Raw genomic sequence first — 19,264 nt, 5'->3', positions numbered from 1 at the left:
TCAGCTTATCATCAGAGACGGAGCAGTTATGACGAGTTGCTTAATCTCTCTGAGCTGATTTCTGTATCTATAAAATGGAGACTATTTCCCACAAGACAAAGGAACCTTGAACACATTCGTAAACCTCTTAGGAATTTCAGATTACAGTCTATTCTCATTATTTGAGCTAGTATGTTCTATAAAGTCACCTTGAACACTGAACCATTGCTCTTAGGGGAAATACAGGGTCAGGGGGTCATGCCAGCCACCAGTCACAACATCTTGCCAACACATCAATGCATAACCTTGTTTTGTGTGTATATCTGTTCAAAAACACCTGATGTCACACATGTTGTTGCTTCCTTAATATTGTTCTCACAGCCAACAGCTCATGCCCAAAACTTATTGAATGCAGATATCTTCTCTGTAAGGCACAGCCTTCCCGTGCGCGTAGGAACGTTACAGCACCTTAGCCCTACCTATGGAGACCATTTAACAGTCAAATCACCAATTTTAAAAGCCCCAAAAACAAAAATCCAAAAACTTGGCACCAAATAGACTTTGAAGAGGACCCTCATTTACAGTACAAGAGTGGAAAGAGAGCAGAAGCTTCTTTGCAGCTGTTGGCTATGGGGTGGGAGCTGCCCGGGCTGGGAGCTGCTCATGGGGGCTTGCTCAAGAACAGGCCTGCTCCAGGCTCATCCCAGCCTCGCCAAAGCCACGCTGGAACACCGAGACCGTGATTCTCCTTGGATGTTTCCACATGTGGATGATCTCCAATCCCAGGTCTTCACTCTTTGATTGTTTCTCTAATGAGAAAAGCAATAAAAGAAACCAAAGTTCACCTCCAGGGCCTGTGTTATCCACGTTCAAGAGAGAGACCGTTGCGGGGAGGCGGGTGCCTAGGTGGTTCAGTCAGTTAAGCATCTCGGGTCGGCTCAGGTCATGATCCCGGGGTCCTGGGATCGAGTCCCGCATCGGGCTTCTTGCTCAGCAGGGAGCCTGCTTCTCACTTTCTCTCTGCCTGCTGCTCCCCCAACTTGTGCACGCTCTCTCTCTCTTTCTCTGTGATAAATAAATAGAGAGAGAGAGAGAAAGGGGACACTGGGTCCCCGATCTCTCCCATCCCAGGCCCGAGTCCCCTTTCTCACCTGCTCAGGGATGACTCTCCAACAGCCCTTCTCTTCCTCTCTTTAATTACCATTGTTTCCCTCTCCCCTCAAGACCAGCAGGGATGTCCTTGTGACTACACCCAGAGGTCAGCCCTGGGATCCCAATCACCTGACTTTTCTGCAACACCTGACACGTCGTGCATTCCTTCCTGTTCTCTCTGCTGGGCTCCCCCGATTGCACTGACAGGGGCTCCCATGGTCTCCCTGCTGACCCTCCCTGGCTGCTGGGGGCCCAGCACCAAGGCTCTGCTCTTTCTACACCCACCTGGTGTGTGGGGGGGGTGGGCACGACTTGGTCAGTCTCGCGGGTGTTGCCAGATTCACAGTCCAGCCTTTCACTCCCTTATGTCCAGGTTTGAACATCTCCCCTTGAATGTCTGGGAGGCAACGCAACTCAACACACCTAAAAACGAATCCTATCTGCTCACCCGGGGCCTCCCCGAAGTGAACAATAAGTGCAGCTGGCCAGCAGCTCAGACCAGAATCCGTTGGACTCATCCTTGGTTCTTCCCTTTCTCTCACATTCCATGTCCAACCCACTAGCAGATCCTGTCAGCTCTACCTTCAGATAAATCCAGACTCCAGCCTCACGTCCCGCTCTCCCTCTTAAGGTACCGCCCTGGACCAGGCCCCCAGAGCCCCATGCCATCCCACTGCCCCCGTCTCCACCCAGCAGCCCAATGGCCCATTTAAAATAGTTTTTCTCCACAAATGCCTGAAGCTGCATTTGGAAATTAGTAGGAGCCACTGCAGTTGCCGCAGAGCCCGACCAGCCCCCAGCACCTGCCATGGCGGCGCAAAGAGACACCGCCTACTCCCCTACCCCCAGCGGCACTTCCGCTGGCACTTCCGGTGTTCTGCAGGACTTTCGTGCTAGTGCAAAATCTGTTGGCCAATTCCTCGTGCCCAGAATCCGATTCTGTTTTACATTTAAAACGGAAGTTTCTTCTGCTCCTGCTTCATAGATGCTGGCTCTCTCAGGGCTGCAGCTCCCACACAGCGCTAGTGGAGACCGTGCTGTTGGCAGGGGACTTCTCGGAGAACCGCTCGCCATGGCGGAGCCAGACACCGGGAGCCACATCGCGGCTGACAGCCTGCCTCTGTGGTGCCCCCTCAGACACGGGTCTGGCGACAGATTTGGGAACAGGCGTTATCAGCTTCCCAGGCGAGGACTTCCCTGAATTTCATTACACAAGTTCGTGCTATCTATTTTTTACTGTCTCATAGCACAGGGAAAACAAATCTATGCCGTGAGAAGTAACAGAATGAGGTTATTTATCTGCTTTGGTTTGCCCGGTGGTTCCCCATCGCCCGGGCCTGTCTCCCCCAGCCCTCCCAGCCCCCAGAAGCTCTGAGGGCACCCCTTCTCTCCCCAACCACCCACTCCCTGGGGTCACCAGCAAAGGCGTGGTCCCCCTGCCTCCATGGTTTTTTTAAGTACAGAGGAGGAGGTCTGCCTCACCAGGAGTGGTGTTCCGCGGCCTGGGGGTGCAGCTTATGCTTCTGGGATGTTCCTCTACGACCCCATCCCCGTGGTGGGTAGAAGGAGAGGCTCCTTTGCAAGAACGGGAGGTTTGCTCATTTCCTCCCCTCAGAATCTGTCATTGTCACGGCATCTTATCCCCACGACCATGAGGCGATTTCCTTCCCTCTCTCATCCATTCCTTCCCAAACTACTTTTGTTCCGATGTCCACTGCACCCCGGCTCGCTCTCCGTCTTCTCTCCACTGCGTGCATGTGGGTGGCTTCCAGCCTCTTGTCTGAAATTCAGATCTATTCATTGTAAGTAGAGGCAAGCCCTTCTACCCACATGGAATGGCTCAAAGCAGGCCTCAGCACTCGACTTCTCAAGTCATTGCAGGGAGCGGTTACATTTTGAGTAACGATAATTATGGTTTTATTGTAATCTGCATTTCTTTCTTCTTAATATTATGTGCTTTAAAAAAACCTATTGGTGCAGATAGAGTATATTATTTCTAAATTTCATTTCCAGATAGCATAGAGGGTGTCACAGAACATCTGTTGGAAAGGGGGCCTCTGGGTCTAAGACTGTCAAGGGCCTCTGTGTTGGGAAGTGTCAGGTGACACCTCCTCCACTCAGAGGCCTTCCCCACACAGCTTCTTAGTTCCTCCTGCTTCTTCTGCTCTGTCCCATGGGCTGGTTGCTGTTCCTCCAATGTGCCAGGCACACTCCTGCCTCAGGGCCTTTGCACCACTGTTCCTTCTTTCTGGGGATTTCCTCCCCCAGATATCCTCACACTTCACACTCTCATTTCCTCAGATCATTGCTCAGGTACCTGTGCGGCCTTCCCCACCCTGTGCCAGCCCAGCACTGCCTGCCCCCAGCCCTCCCTGCTCGTCCCGCCAGCATGTACCCCAGCTGAGGAACTATTCATGTAACCACTGTGCCTTGATTGTCCTCTGTCCCGCCCAACCCTCTCTACCCCCAGAACATAAGCTCCAAGTGGGCAGGGAGTTCTGTCTGCTCTGTTCACTGCTGAATCCCCAGTGCCTAGATCCATAAACAAATACCAAATGAACGAATGAATATCTGCTTCACAGAGTTGTTTTGAGGGTTGAATGAAAGGATGAGGAGCGGGTCAGAAACGCCCAGGTCCTTCAGCTGAGCCCAGTGGTGGGGCTGCTGCCCAGGTCGCTGGGAGTCTGGGCAGCAAGCACCACTCTGACTCTGCCAGGATCAAAGTGGCCACGAGTGCCGTGTTGATGCCCCACTTACACCCGTGGGCACACCGGACACTGAAAAATAAAAGAACTACTTGTCCTTGAAGAGTTCTGTTGGTTTGCTTTCTGCAAATTTATTTCAATCTTCTAAATAAGTATATGGAAATAGGAGTTTTTAGAAAGTTGAATTCCATTTGGATTCCATAACGATGACTGGGAACGGGGAGCCTCTGGCACAATATTTAAGGAGGTGCTCACTCCTTTATAAAGCCCACCCTGCATTTGCACCACCCCGAGAGTGGGGACTCCCTTGAGTTTGAGAGGCCTTAAGGGCCTCACTTGCCTCACCCTAGTCCTGCCCTTCTTGGAAGTTTCTCTTTGTTTGTCTTTATTGAGTGAAATGGGATGGAATAGCTCTCTGGATGAATCTGGGACTATGCTTACACCTGCAACCTGCCTGGGGGGCTGTGCGTGTCCAGTGTGCTCAAGGGTGAGCACGGGGCTCAGCCCATCTCACTAAGAAGTTAGTTTCACAAGGTTGCAGTATACGAGGTCAATATACAAAAATCCATTGCCTATCTTGATTCTAGCAATAATCAATTAGAAAACAAAAATTTTGAAAACGCAATTTATGGTGCATAAGACTTGTTCACCAACGCCAGCGCCTCCCTTCAACATGTCTTAGGACAATTTAGTTATCAAAAATGTGAAGTACTTGGGGCACCTGGGTGGTTCAGTCGGTTAAGCATCTGTCTTCAGCTCAAGCCATGATCCCAGGGTCCTGGAATTAGACCCCACATCGGGCTCCCTGCTTGGTGGGGCCTGCTTCTCCCTCTGCCTCTGCTGCTCTCTCTGCTTGGGCTCTCTTGCTCTCTCTGTGTCAAATAAATAAATAAAATCTTCAAACATATGATGTACTTAGGGATAAAGTTAACAAAAAATATATATCAGACTTGCACACTAAAAACCTCACAGCATTGCCAAGGACCAAAGTACATGGAGAGATCACCCCTGCTCATGGATTGCAAGACTCAATAGTGTTAAGATGCCAATTCGACACAAATTGAGCTTAGGGTTAATGCAATCCCAATGAAAAGCCCAACGGGCTTTCCGTAAAAATTTATAAGTTGATTCTAAAATTTACATGGAAATAAAAAAGTCCTAGAATAGCAAAAACAGTTTTGAAAAAGCAGAATAAGCTGGGAAACTGTAATGTACACTCCCCGATAATAGGACTTACTATAAAGCTACAGTAATCAAGACAGGGTGATGTTGGTGTAAGGGTGGACAAATCTCAGTGGGATAGAGTAAGGAACCCAGAAAACAGTTCGATAGGGGAAGGACAATCTGAGCGAAGTGCTGGAACAATTGCATATCTATATGGAAATGACTCTTCCTCACACTGCACACAAAACTGAACTTGAAATGAGTCATAGATCTAAACATAAAAGCTAACACGATAAAGCTTTTAGAGGGAAACGGGGAAAAACCTTCACAACCTTTGGGTAGCAAAGATTTCTTAGGGAGCCCAAAGCATGAGCCAATAAAAAATTGACAAATCGAACTTCCAGGAAATTTTCAATTTCTGCTTTTCAGAGGACTTTGTTAAGAAAATAAAAAGGCAAGGGGCACCTGGGTGGCACAGCGGTTAAGCGTCTGCCTTCGGCTCAGGGCGTGATCCCGGCGTTCTGGGATCGAGCCCCACATCAGGCTCCTCCGCTATGAGCCTGCTTCTTCCTCTCCCACTCCCCCTGCTTGTGTTCCCTCTCTCGCTGGCTGTCTCTATCTCTGTTGAATAAATAAACAAAATCCTTTAAAAAAAAGAAAAGAAAAGAAAAAGGCAAGCCACAGGCCGGAAAAAAAACAAAAAAACATTTGCAATACGTACATCTGTCAAAAAACTTGTATCCACAATACGTAAGGAACTCTTACAACTCAATGTGAAGACGACACGATTTTTCAGAATGAGGCAAATGATTCAAACAGGCTTTTCTCAAAAAAGAGATACAAATGGTCAATAGGTGCAAGAACAGAGGCTCAGTGTTGTTAGTTTTGGGGCAGATTAAAATTAAAACCCCGGGGGCGCCTGGGTGGCACAGCGGTTAAGCGTCTGCCTTCAGCTCAGGGCGTGATCCCGGCGTTATGGGATCGAGCCCCACATCAGGCTCCTCCACTATGAGCCTGCTTCTTCCTCTCCCACTCCCCCTGCTTGTGTTCCCTCTCTTGCTGGCTGTCTCTATCTCTGTCGAATAAATAAATAAAATCTTAAAAAAATAAAAATAAAAAATAAAATTAAATTAAAACCCCGGTGAGACACCACGCCACGCTGCTAGGATGGAAAGACCAACAATCTCAAGTGTCGGCAAGGATGGAACAGCCACTGTGGAAGGCGGCCTGGCATTTTCTTACACGGTCAAACACACACTTACCAGTAATCCCACCCTAGGTATTTTCTGCTCAAGAGAAATGGAACCGTATGTCCACACAAAAATGTGTACTTAAATGCGCGTAGCCGTCTTATTCTTAATAGTCGAAGCACGGACCAATTTCACAGATATGATACTGAGCGAAAGAAACCAGACACAAAGGACTGCATAGAGTATGATTACATTTATATGAAATTCCAGAAAGAGTAAAAACCCAACTCTAGCGATAGAAAGGACAAACAGTCCCCTTGGTCTGAATGCCGGTGGGGAGGGGAGGGTGTTACCTATAAAGCTTGGGGAGTAATAAAAGTGATTGCAGGGGTGGCTACACGGGCACACGGGCTTGTCAAAACCCACTGACCCACACGCGTAAGATAGATGCACGTCATCAGGGCACCTGGGCGGCTCAGTCGATCTCGGGGTCCTGGGATCAAGAGCCCCTCCTGTGCTCCCTGCTCAGCGGGGAGCCTGCTTCTCCCTCTCCCTCTGCCCCTCCATCCCCCGCTCATGCTCTCTCTCTGTCTCTCAAATAAATAAATAAAATCTTTTTTTTAAGTTAGATGCATGTCATCATACACAAATTGTGTCTCATAAAGCTTTTTTAATAAAATCTTATATACTTCATGTTTCTCTCTAAGAAGCCCAGACACCGCACCTATCTGACACTCACATTCAGCAATTCCGAAGTGAGAATTCGGAAAAACTCACTTGACTGGGTTATAAAATGAGAAGAAGATAAAGTGTGTGCAAAGGCCTTAACAAATGGTAACACCAAATGCAAATGTTAATTACAATTTCTTTTTATAAATGAGACACAATGAAAAAGAGTATAGGCTGTCATCAGGAATCGTGCCACCTGGAAGTTATGGTGAGTGAATCGTCTAGGACGTGTTAAAAGGAGGAGCCTGCATCGTGAACGAGCCTTCTGGAGAAGGTGGGATTGGAGAGCCCGCCAAGGGCAGCCACCTCCCCTGGAAGAGCCTGGGAGGCCATATCCCCCACCAGGGCCACCGGCCCCAGTGGCGCTCTGGCTTCTTTGCCCAACTGTGGGACAGCTCTGTGGTGCCACCCACACTCCAGACTCCCTGGATCAAGCTGAGGCTGGGAGACGGAGGACAACCACATCGTCCCTCCCTGCTCCCTGCGCCCCCCACTCCTGAGAGCCCTCCCTCAATGAACCACCTGCTCAGGAAGCCACTTTCGGGGAATCGGACCTAAGACACCAGGAAATAACGCTTGGAAGGGCGGGGAGTGATCCAAGAGAAAGCAGAAGTCTATGAGAAAGCAAGGGGTGGGGCTGCTCTCGATCTCGGGCTGGGGCGACTTCTCTGGAGAAGCCCTGAATCCACCGTGTCCCTCCTCGGCTCTCAGACTCTCCATGCTGCTTGCTCCTGCAGGATAACACCTGACATCCTTGGCTTGGCCTTCAGGGCTCCTGGTCACTCCTTCCCCACACAGGCCGCCTGATCCTCAGGGGCCTAAATGTCACGGTCACCTCCCCTGCTCACACCCATGGGACCCCGGAGGATGGTTCAGACTCTGAGTGTTCCCTGGGCCCTCCCTTACAACCCCATGGGGACTCACATTGCCTCCTCTCCCTCCATCACAGACACACCCCCAGCCAGGCCATGAGTCCTATGAAGGCAGGTGGCCAAGAAGGGGTTTCACAACTCATCAATCCCAGAATCCAAAAAGGTCAGGGTGGGGAGGTATTCATAAAAGGATTTCTTTGGAGAGAACTGGAAGTCCCACCTCCCACCAAGCGTAATGAGGGAGGGAAGGAGAGGGATGGCTGCCTCCCGCCTCTGGGCGGGACCTTGCTGTTGGGGGCACACAGTGAGGACGAGACTGTGGTGTTCCCTTGGCCCACTGACAAGCGGGGACCAGCCTGCCTCCCAGAGTTGGTCCAGGCAGAGGAGGGCAAGGACCACAAGTGTGGGAGCATGCTGGAGCCCCACAGGTCAGCTGGAACGGCACACGGGCCTCACAGAGCTGGGCTCGGGGGCTGCTTAAGTCCTAGGACCTGAGAAGGGAGTCAGCAAGCAGGACACTAGGAGCATCCCCCCGGAGCACGGGGACCCTTGTCCGGAGAGTCTCTCAGTCACCCATGTCAGCCCAGGAGACAAAGTGGCTGTTAAATCCCAGCAGATCCCAGAGCACACACAGAGATCTTGTGACCAGACAGTCATGCCAGGCCTTTCCTGGCCCGCGACTGCTCCCTGGCACTCCCCCAGCTGCAGAGGGGACAGGACGAGGACACGGCTCAGACGTCCTCACTGCAGCCCGCCGTTGGCCTGCAGTCATGACATGTCTTGGCTGGGAACAAAAAAGGACCAGTACAGGCACTGGAAAACTTGACTTTTCCCAACTGAGACTTTGCTTTAGACTTACAATAACCATAGGATATTCCTCACCCGAGAATGATTGGAAAAGTCATGGGAATCACCCAAATTCTCATCTTCCACTGCCCTGGGCTGAACAGTGTTCCCCCAGAATCCACGTCCACCCAGAACCTCAGAATGTGACTTTATTTGGAAATGGGGTCTTCACAGCTGAAATCGAGTTAAGATGAGTTAAAAAGGCTGGAGCCTAAACCCACTGAGTGATGGAGGGGCCATAGACACGCACCTTCCCCTTCTCATCCCCGCGGTAAGTATGTCTCTGGCTTCTTTTTGCCCATTCATTTGTGCTGGGCTCCCGTGTGCTTTAAACTCCAGATCTAGTTTGCTTGAGGGAATCGACCCACGGGGAGACTCTTCCAAATACCCAGGTGGATCCGGATTTTCCCAAGCGACACTTCATCGGCTCACAGATACCAGTGATCCCCTCTAGATAATGCCCAGAGCAGGAAAGCATCGTGGGCAGCCTGGCTCATTGGGGGCCCGGGTGCGGCCGCTTGTCAGCGTTGGTACCAGCTCTCTCTAAGTCAGAGGCATGTCTTCCAATCGAATTGAGTGCCCAGAGCAGATGAAAATGGATTTGAATTTCACAGCTAAGCAAGAAGGTCATACCTTTTCTATTTCAGAATATACAGACTTTATTTCCCTTACAGATATCAATGACTTGGATTCTGTGTCTTTTTCTTTCTCATTTATTTTATTTTTATTATTAATATTAATAATGCCTTTCATACAGCTTACAAAGAGCTTTCCAAGAGAACAGGGCCATCCTTGTTTTGTAGACAAGATCCGTGCAGCTACTGGCTGGGAAATTTCCCAAAACCCCTGGGCTCTCATCTCCGATTCAATGCTCTTCCCCCCGTGTTGCCTCTTCCTGAAGCTAATGAATGAAAATTTGTCGTGAAGGAAACTCGAGAGTCCATTTAATGAAATCACTTTGGGAAACCGGTCAGAATCTATGAACCAGAAGGTTCTTTGCACGGAAGGCTAGTAAAAGGATCCAAGGAGAATTCCTCCGCCTCCCAAAAGAGTGGGACTCTGGGAGAGACTCCCTTGGTGACGTCTGTCCCTTCTCCAGAACCAAATTAACAGAAGTGCAGCCTGTGTTCATGGTTTGCCCGCTCCTGGAGGATTTCTGGTGTGGACTGCACACCAGATGTATCTACATCCAGTTCCCCACGTCCTGCCAGAGTCCTGACTCCCTGGAGGGGTAGAGACTGGAGAAATCAGAGATCCCCAGTTCTGTTCACTCACGGTCACGGGCTGAATTGTGCTCCCCAAAGTCACATGTTGAAGCCCTAACCCCCATCTCTCAGGATGTGACTGACTGTATTTGGACACCTTTGAGGAGGTGACGAAGTTAAAATGAGACCCTCAGAGTGGGCCCCAATCCAGTCTGACCGGTGTCCTTATAAGAAGAGGAAAGTTGGGCCCCCAGAGAGACACCAGGGATGCATGCGCACCCGAAAGAGCACGTGAAGACCACGGCGGGAAGGTGGCCATCGCAGGCCAAGGAGAGCGGCCTCAGAAGATATCAGACCTACCAACACCTTAATCTTGCACCTCTGGCCTCCAGAACTGGGAGAACATAAGCGTCTGTTGTTCAAGCCCCCGGTTTACGGTATTCAGCTATGAAAGTCCTAGCAAACCAACACACTCAGCAAGTTGTTTGAACAGCCACGGCCTCAAGCTTCTGATCTGCCACAGGGATGGCTTCCTGCCGTCTTGGCCTCACAGGGTCAATGTCGAGGAGCCACTGGAGTCATGGACAAAAAAGTCTTTTGTAAGGCACAAAGCACCAAACACCCGGGAGACTAGAGAGCATGGTGCCCGCGGGCACCAGGTCCAGGGCTGGGGCTGGAGAACAGCTGGGTCAGACACTCACAGAACATCTGCCTCTGGCTGGAAATGAGCCTCGAAAGCAGTGTGGTCTTTCAGCGACTAATTTGTACAAAAACCCCAAAAATGCCCATTTTTTGGGCTCAAAAATGACACCTCTAGAAGACAAGCAGACAAGTGAACTAATATCATGGGAAAATATCCTCTTGTAGGACAGAAGGATATCCTGGAGGACAGTGTCTGATTGGTCACTGTGCCTGGCAGGATGAATCTGCCTTCTGCTCTGACTCCTGGGCAGAAGTTCATGGTTTGGCTTAGTGGTCAGTTTCAGAGCAAATGTGTGAGGTTTTTATTTTTTTAAGATTTTATTTATTTATTTATTTATAGCACGTGCGAGCAGGGGGGAGGGGCAGAGGGAGAGAGAGAATCTCCAGCAGATTCCCCACTGAGTGCAGAGCCCGACGCGGGGTTCGATCCCACGACCCTGAGATCATGACCTGAGCCAGAATCAAGAGTTGGATGTTTAACCAACTGAGCCACCCAGACACCCCGAGATTCTTTTCTTCCATCAACTGCAATAGAATGAATGTCTGCGTCTCCCCCAAATTCATATGTTGAAACCGCAAACCCAGTGTGATGGTATTTGGAGGTAATTAGGTCATGAGGGGGAACCTTCACGGGACCTTGTAAGAAGAGGCCAGAGAGAGCCAGCTCTCTCTTTCCTCTATGTGAGGATTCAATTAGGTCAGCAGTCTGCAACCAGGAGACGGCTCTCACCAGAACCCGACCATGCTGGTGCCCTGACCTCAGATTTTCAGCCTCCAGAACAGAGAGAAATAGATTTCTATGATGTAAAACCCACTCATTCTGTGGTACGTTGTCATAGCACCCTGAACTAAGACTTCAACCAGCCGACACCAACAGGTGTTCTATGATTCCATTCGACTCTGACACTAACTGCCTGAAGTTAGCATCGCATTCCAAAGTTAAAGGGCTCAGTCCCACCAGACTGTCCCCACCCCAGTCACAAGCCTGAGCCTCCCATACTTCCGACTGATTGGCTGTACATGGAAGGTTTCCACAACTCCTTCTGCAGGTTTGGTATTTGCTAGAACAGCTCACAGAACAGCTCACAGGAAGGCACTTTACTTACTATTACCAGTTTATTTACAAAAGATACAACTCAGGGAGAGCCAACTGGAAGAGATGAACAGGGTAAGGTAGGGGTGGAGGTGTGCAGAGCTGCCATGCCCTCTCCAGGTGAGCCCCCCCTCCCAACACCTGCATGTGTTCACCAACCCAGAGGCTTCCCAAACCCCACCATTTAGGGATTTTTTATGGAGGCTTCATCATATACATGCGATCAATTATTAACTCAATTTCCCACCCACCTCCTCTTCCATGAGATTGGGGAGGGGAATGAAAGTACTAACCTTCTAATCAAGGTTTGGTCATTTTGGTGACCAGCACCCATTCTGAAACCATCTAGGGGTCCAGCAAAAGTCTCCTCATTAAAAAAAGATGTTCCTATCACTCTGGAAATCCCAAGGGATTTAGGAACTCTTTGTCAGGAATGGAACTGGGGATAAACACCAAGCATATATTTTTTATTATGCCACAGTCAGGAGATAAGAAAGAACAAGAGCAGAACACTGGTCTCAAGGACATCTAGGAAAGGAGTATGCGGATGCTCTGAGCCTTGCGAAGGTTCACCAAAGCAGACGCTGTGGTACAGGCTTGCAGGAAACAGGGTGCAAAGTGCTCCAAACAGGACCTGAATTTGCAGCCAAGCAAATTGTTTCTCACATGGGTAAATGTTACAGTACACCCGGGGGGGTGCAGAGCAGGGAATTTGCCTGGGTAAATATGATGATTTGTTCTCCCAAGCAACACCAAAGAAGCCAGCTGGTTTGATTTACAATAAAATTTGAATTCCCTGGTAACAGGATATATTGTTCAATGAGAATTTTGGTATAATTAGCTACCCATTTAGAAGGGAACAAAGTTGAATATCTGCCTCACACCATAGACACAAAAATCCTAATCAAGTCAATATTCACACATAGGTATTCACATATACAATAGTGATATGAAACATAGGTGGGTGTATTTAAAAGTTTGGGGTGGGGGCGCCTGGGTGGCACAGCGGTTAAGTGGCTGCCTTCGGCTCAGGGCGTGATCCCAGCGTTGTGGGATCGAGCCCCACATCAGGCTCCTCCTCTATGAGCCTGCTTCTTCCTCTCCCACTCCCCCTGCTTGTGTTCCCTCTCTCGCTGGCCGTCTCTATCTCTGTCGAATAAATAAATAAAATCTTTAAAAAAATAAAATAAAAATAAAAGTTCGGGGTGAGTAGGACCTCTTTAGGCATAATACGCAAACTCAGAAGCCAAAAAGACAAAGGCTTGGGTATTTGATTACACAAAAATTTTAATTTCAGTACAGCAAAAAACATTATAATTACAGTTAGAAGATAAATGACAGATGGGAGAAAATATTTGTAGCATATTTATTCGTTCATCATGCAAGAAACATTTAATGAGTACCTACTATGTCCCAGGCACAATGCTAGATGCTTATAAAATTCTCTTTAAAAATACACAAATTTGCATTGTTGTTAAAATTTGTAATATATGTGACTAAACAGCATTTATATCCAAAATATGGGAAGTAATATACCTAAAAAAAACCCATTGAAAATAAACTACAAATATAAACAACAAAATAAAAATAAATGTAAATAAAACCACAAGGGGCTCGTGGGTCGCTCAGTCAGTTAGGCATCCAACTCTTGATTTTGGCTCAGGTCAAGGTCTCAGGGTCGTGGGATGGAGCCCACATGCTGGGTGTGGAGCCCGCTTAGGATTCTCTCTCTCCCTCTCCCTGTGCCACTCTCTGCCCTGCTCATACACTCTCTCCCTCTTAAAAAAATAAAAAATAAAACCAAAAACAACAGCAATTAAAAGTAAAGGCACACACACACAAAAGATATATTTAATGTATGTTAGGATTTGTTTTGACTGCATATAAAAACCCAAAAAAGCAGTGGCTTAAACACATTAAAAGTACATTTCTCTCTCACACAAACAGGTGCGGATGAAGGTCAGCCAGAAATGGTACAACAGTTCCGTTGTCAACAGGGACCCAGCATTCTTCCTTCTTTCTGTTCCACGATTCCACCACTTGATGCCATCCTCAAGGCAACCTCACGTTCCAAAATGGCTGCCAGAGTTCCAGCCATCCAATCAGCATTCCAGGCAGCAGGAAGGGGAAAGAGGGACAGAACAAAAGCGCATCCTCACTACTGGATTGACTCCCCGCAAACACCCCTTCTGTTCCTCCAACATCTCATAGACCACCCCCTGCTGCAAGAGAGGCTTTTAATGTGGTTTTAGCCAGGTACATTTTCACCACAAATACAGTTTGGTTCTGCTACTAAGAGGGAATGGGAAAGTTAGTACTGGATGACAACTAGAAACTTCTGCCACAGTAGGCAAATACAACAAAAACTGGCCCAACAATATTAAAATAAGAATTTATGGCAGAAAGCATTATTAAGCATAGATAAATAAATGCACAACATAATGATAAAGTATACTATCATCCAAGTCATGAATTTGCATGCATCTAACAATGTAACTTCAATATACACAAAGCAAAAACTGACTCATTTACGATGAGAAATGGAGAAGCCACAGGCATGGAGGAAGGACTTTGATACTCATCTATCAGAAACTAATAGATCAGGCGGATAAAAAATGTTGTAATAATTCATAATGTCTGAACAACATAATTCACAAGCTTAATCTATTTTATATATTTGGACAAAAAAAATAGACAATATTCATTCTTTTCAAGCACACACTGAACATTTGTAAAAATTGACCATTCGTGAGGTCACACAGGAAGTCTTAAGAAATATCGAAAAATCTCTATCTTATAGGCCACTATCTCTGAGCACAATGCAGTTAAACTGGAGAACCACTATTTAAAAAAAATTTTTTTAACCCCACTCATTTAGAAATAAGAAACGAGCCTTGAATAATTCTAGATTATAAAGGAACCTACAAATACATGACAAAATATTGAGAATTGGGTGTTGACAAAGGTACTGCTTTCCAAAATTTGTGGGATGCAGCTAAAGGGCACAGCTACTTAGTTTTAAATTTATGCCCTTAACTGTGATGTAGTTTTTAAAAACAATGAAGATTGAAAACAATGACTGAAACAGTCAATTCGGGAAGCTAGAAACATATTAAAGAGAAAACCAAAGAAAATAGAAGGAGAGAAATAAAAAATGGTAAAAGAAAACCTAACGAAATAGGAACTTTTAAAAACTGGAGATAATTAGGGTCAGGGAAGACTGTGTATTCCCTGCCTCTGAGGCTTCCTTTCAAGGGGAGGGAAGAACTGGTCAGGCCTCTGTGCTTTCTCTCCCTCACCTTACATCTCCTGGGGGACAGGAGCCACTCCCCCGGTTGGACACAGAAGCTAAGCATGTATGAACCCACCTCTTCACTTCTCCTCTTCTCCCTCATTCTCTCTTTCCCCTCTGTCCCCACTCCAGCCAAGAATGTGTTCACTAATGTTCTTGACCGCAGACTAAGTTGAGCATAAAAGCCTGTCTCCAAGGGACAAAGTGTGCGTTGCCGCTTCTCAATCCTGTGAGTAACTGGGCACATGAATGTGTCTCACTCTGGGATTCAGTCCTGGAAGGGCCTTTGCCCTCATCTATAAGTTTCATTCTCCTGTATCAATGACATCAATAATTAGGATGATAATTTGGCGCTTCCCTTTCTGTCTTATTCTCAACTGATCTGTAAATTCCATAAGACAGATGATATTTAGTGGATTTCCTAAAGCTTTCCACAATCAAAGGCACTAAAAGCTGATTCCTTTAAAAGACCAATAAAATAAACTTTGTGCAAGTCCAATCAACTCAAAAGGTCAAGTCATAAGTATGAGGAACAAAACAGAAGTCATAACAATTGTTATAATAGGGATGGTTTAAAGTAATATAAAAGACCCTACTTATTTAAGAAGGTAACAAAGATCTTTGTCCAACTGGCATATCAGCTATGTTACCTTCTTAAATTTATAAACTGATTTCACTGTTTGACATACATGTAAAAATCCTAGGTAAAATACAAGCAAAACAAGTTCATAATGTGCTTTTTAAATGTATACATCATGATGAAGTTGGGATTATCCTAGGCATGTAATGGTCAATTTTTGAGAAATACTTAGAATTTGCCACATTAACAACATAAAGAAGAGATAACATCACCATCTCAGTAGATGCAGAAAAACATGTAATAAAATTCAACACTTATTCATGGTGCAAACTAAAAATAGAAAGAAATGCCCTTCGTTTGATCAAAGAAATCTAAAAACTCATAGCAGATAGCAGATTATTATACTTTAATGTGAAAACATTAAAATCATGGTCATTAAAATTCAGGAATAAAATAAGGATACCAGCAAGCACTCCTCTATTTGACAATTGTGCTGGAGATCCTAGCCCATTCAGTAAGACATGAAAAAGAAATACACAGTACAGTAATGGGCAAAAAAGAGCCAGAACACTGTGGTTCTTTGTTGATAATATGATTGTCTACATCGTAAATCCAAGAGCTTCTACAAACTTTTAAAAGTAATAGAAGGGCTGCTAGATACAAGAACAACATAAAAGGTCAATAATATTCTATGCCTGGTAATAGCCAGTCAGAAAATACACTATCAGAAGGCATTGCTTACAAGAGAAGTAGACACCACTAGGACTTGAGATTAAAAGAGAGAAAGTGATGCGTAAGACCTTTATGGAAGACATTGCGAAATGTTACTGCAGAGCAAAGAGACGTGAACAGATACAGATACGTAGCACGTTCAGCAATAGAAAGACTCAGAATCATGAACAACAGCTCCCCCCAAATTAATCTGTGAAGTTAATACAATTCCAATCAAACTGATTGGGCCTTTTCAGGGAACCTGACAATAGAATCCTAAGAGGCAGATGGGAGAGTAAAGGCTCGGGGATAGCCAAAACTATTTTGAAGGAGAACAATAACCGGAGGTAAGGGGCGGGATTTGTCCCTGCCAGGTGGCAAGACTCATAAAACTATGATAATTACGGCGGCATCCGGGTGGTCCAGTCAGTTAGGCATCCGACTCTTGATTTCTGCTCAGGTTGTGAGATCGAGCCCCATGTCGGGCTCTGTACTTGGCGGGGAGTCTGCTTGAGATTCTCTCTCTCCTCCCTCTGCCCCTCTCCCCCAGTGCTCGCTCTCTTTCTCTTTCAAATAATAAATAAATAAATCTTAAAAAAAAAAAAGACATGATGGTAATACACTGATAGACAATTACACCCAGTAGGTGAACCCAGAAATTTGATATAATAAAGATAATAAGAAAATGAACGGACTATTTAATAAATTGTATTAGACCAACTGGTTGACCACGAAACAAACGTAGGTCCCAGCCTCACACTGTAGTGGCACGGGTGCCCTGCCGCATCTCCTGCACACTCCTGATGCCGACCTACAAAGGGGTCCACCTGCAAACACCTCTGAGACCCACGGGCTTCTACTCGCCCTGCAAGAACAGCAGGCTGGAAGGGCAGGCTGAGTTAATGCCCCAGGAATGGCGCTCAGGCGGTGATCGGCAGAGCTGAAGGATGAACACCACCACTTCCTTGCCCCTGAAGCAAGATCACTGTCATGTGTGTTCTACACTGTCTCCCCGAGGTCCCCAGGGGGACTGAGTCTCAGGTGTCCTCAGTGGTACCTGGTCATCAGCACGCATTTCCTTGTCCTTCCCCTCCCTTCCCCTCCCTTCCCCTCCCTTCCCCTCTCCCTGCTGGCCCCCAATCTTGGTCTCAAGTCAGCTCCTCGAGGAACCAAACCTAAGATAACACCATAGCAAAAAAATAGACAAGGTCCCCAGGAGTCGCAAACATGAAAAGATGAAAAGCAAAGTTTTAAAACATTTATAAGAAGAAAATATAGGAGACTCTGTTTATGATCTCTGCATAGGGGAAGCATTTCCTAAACAAGATGCAAAAAGCACATCCTAAAAGAAAAGATTGATAAATGGGATGACAGTAGAATGCCGTGTTTCTGTTCAACAAAAGACTCCACGCAGTGGAAAACCAACTATAGATTAGGAGAAGATATTTGAACAGCTCCAAAGGATCATGACCGGAATATGTATGAACATCCTGGAAAGAATAAAAATAATGCAAAATGAGAAAATGAATGAAGGACAGAAATTGGAAATCCACCCAAAAAATGCAAATGGCCAAAAAAACATAAAAATATGTCTTACCTCAATAATGCTTAAGGAAATATAAGGTAAAGCAATGAGATCATCCCATTTAATCTGCCAGATTGGCACCATTTCAGAAGATGGGAACGGCGTGGGTGAAGGGCGAGCTCGGACACCTGCAGCCAAGAGGAATCAGAACCTTTGGGGAGAACAATTTGGTGACGTCCAAAAACGTGTGAAATGCTTATACCCTATGACCCGACCATCCCACTTTTTTTTTTTAAGATTTTTTTTATTTATTTGACAGAGAGACAGCCAGTGAGAGAGGGAACACAAGCAGGGGGAGTGGGAGAGGAAGAAGCAGGCTCCCAGCATAGGAGCCTGATGTGGGGCTCGATCCCAGAATGCCGGGATCACGCCCTGAGCCGAAGGCAGACGCTCAATGACTGAGCCACCCAGGCGCCCCCGACCATCCCACTTTTAGAAATGTATCCTACAGAAATAAGAGCACGAGTGTATCCAAAATATGTTAAAGGGTATATTTTTCTGCATTGCTAGTAAATAGAAAAATCATGTCTCTCCATAAGGAATTTTTAAATCAACGAAACTATACAACTCAGTCATTACAAGTAAGGGGCGACGTGTGCTGTATCCATACAATGCAAAATTATTCAGCCTTAAAAAACAGAAAGGATATTCGGACACGTTGACGAATCTGAAAGATGTTATGCCCAGTGAAAGAGTCCCATCGCGATAGGACACATACTGTGTGAGTCCTCGTACAGGAGGTCCCTGGAGTCACCAGGTGCACAGACACAAAGTAGGATGGTGGCTGCCAGGGTCTGAGGGGAAGGGGGAATGAGAGTCCGTGTTTCATGGGGACAGCGTCTCAGTAAGGGACAATGAGAATGTTCTGGAGGTGGATGGTGGTGATGGCTGCCTAACAACCTGACGTACGGGATGCCACTCAAGGGTGCACGTAAAATAGTTAAGATGATGCGTATATGTTCCATATGTAACATACATATGTATTACATGTATCTTACCACCTCTATTTTAAGGCAAGAGAGGTCACACATGCTGACCTGGAAAGAGTCGTTCTTTCCTCAGTAGATACCGGGGCCGCCTTCCCATGGAAGAAACAGAAGATGAGGAAGTGAACAAGCAGAGACACGAGGTCATCTCAAGAGGGTCACAGAGCGGAAAAGGAGCAGAAGGGTGACAGCGTAAGGGAGCCCATGAGCTGGGGGGCTGGCGAGGCTCAGGGGGCCCCTTTGAGAAGGTGGCGCCTGATGGAGCCCTCGGCTGGTTTGACATTTCCTGAAATTTCCTCCTTGCTCCTCACCTTCCAACACGCTGCCCCCTCCCTAGGTGAGGGCAACCCCTGGATCTCAGGGAGGGGAGCCCTCTCTACAAGCCACGCCTGGCCATTAATGCGGCAAGCTTTGTAAAGAAACCTGGGGTTTAAAAAGAGGTGAATCATTTAGCGGCGGGGGGGGGGGGGGGG

The 19,264-nt window shown here is 46.9% G+C and overlaps 1 long non-coding RNA gene across 2 annotated transcripts in view; it reads right to left on the bottom strand.

Annotated features, from left to right (window-relative positions):
• Positions 1–17,464: 17,464 nt before the first annotated feature.
• The window catches only part of LOC103679430, a 2,199-nt gene continuing 399 nt past the window's right edge, over positions 17,465–19,264 (bottom strand). Inside the window, exons 2-3 of one of the 2 annotated variants that reach the window (XR_572934.2) lie at positions 17,818–17,956; positions 17,465–17,710 (exon numbers count right to left, since the gene is read on the bottom strand). This is a non-coding gene — a long non-coding RNA (uncharacterized LOC103679430). The remainder of the gene's footprint in view (positions 17,711–17,817; positions 17,957–19,264) is intronic. The other variant, XR_572935.2, reaches the window with a different exon arrangement.

The sequence above is a fragment of the Ursus maritimus genome, unplaced genomic scaffold, assembly GCF_017311325.1.
Source record: "Ursus maritimus isolate PB19 unplaced genomic scaffold, ASM1731132v1 scaffold_23, whole genome shotgun sequence".
NCBI lineage: Eukaryota > Metazoa > Chordata > Mammalia > Carnivora > Ursidae > Ursus > Ursus maritimus.
Note: the sequence above shows the minus strand (reverse complement) of the source record. Positions and strands in the feature narration are given on the sequence as shown.